Genomic DNA, 1327 nt, shown 5'->3' on the forward strand with positions numbered 1-1327 from the left:
TAATCATACATGTTATATGTGCATATTAGGCATAATATAATTGTTAAAACATGTATAGAAGTTGTGCATAAGATATGAGAAGTTTACCTTTTGAACCATGTATTTTAATATGCTAGTTAATCGATTAACGTGGTGACTTAATCGATTAACTCAATTGTTTTTCTGTTAAATCTGTGTTTCTATTACAACTGGTTTATGTTTCAATTTTGTTGCATTGGTTAATCGATTGATGGGTTGCCTTAATCGATTAACAGGTCTGTTTTGTGTTATAATTGATTTCTGTTTTAACCGTTTAACTGTTTGCAACGAATCCAACTGTAAAAATTGCCTATTATAAATAGAGGCAACTTCAAGAAAACTGTAGCATTGCATTCCATTGTATAGGACTTATTTTAGAGAGCATATTTCATTTTGCATTCTGTTTTTGCAAGAGAGTTGCATGTGTGAGGAAGAGAGTTACCATGCTTAATTGATTTTTGATTTGCATACTGTTTTTCACATTCTTATGCTCATCCTTATCTTGCTCACATGTTCATGCATTATTTGTAAAGATTGTTAGAGAGATATAATTGATTAATGTTTTTGATTAACTCACATGTTCTTGATGGCTTGAGTGATTTGTGAGTGGGTTAGTCTTAAGGTCTTTTACTTGTAATATTTCAAGCATTATTGTGCTTATAATACATTGATGTTTTAATATGTTTTTGTGTATTCTAGATTGATCTCTTAGTGTCGTACCACCACAGAGATTGGGATTCTTCATCGAGACTAAGAGGTATTTATTTGAGAACAAGAATCTTGGCTAGGGCTATTTCGCGAGAAAGATTTTCTCAGGCAATAGGTAGAGTTAAACCAAGGGTTTAGGTGTTCTAGATTTCAAGAAAGAAGTGTCATATGTTTTTGTAAATTGAATTGGTGTGTGTGATCATACGTATATTTAATATTGTAAAGAAGAAAATCTCACCAGAACAGAAGGGGAGGCCTGGATGTAGTTTGCAATGGACCGCAAATGAACCAGGATAAAATTCCATCTTTGCACGTTGTTCTCACCTTAAATCTTCTTTACTTTTCTTGCTGTTTCAATTTGATTTAATAGCTGATATTTTGCATAATTGTTTACTGCCATATGCTTATTAAGAGTGCTTAAAAATATCTGTTTTATCTCTATTCAATTGTTTTTAAATAACTGTGCAATCTGCCTCTCTGATCATTTTGTTTTGTGCATGTGTTAATCGATTAAGACAATGTGTTAATCGATTAACTAGGTTGTTTCCAGAATTGGGTTTTGGTGCGAAAAGTGGTGATTGATAACCGCTTCACCTATTCA

The sequence above is a fragment of the Lupinus angustifolius genome, chromosome LG16 (assembly GCF_001865875.1).
Source record: "Lupinus angustifolius cultivar Tanjil chromosome LG16, LupAngTanjil_v1.0, whole genome shotgun sequence".
Classification (NCBI taxonomy): Eukaryota; Viridiplantae; Streptophyta; class Magnoliopsida; order Fabales; family Fabaceae; genus Lupinus; species Lupinus angustifolius.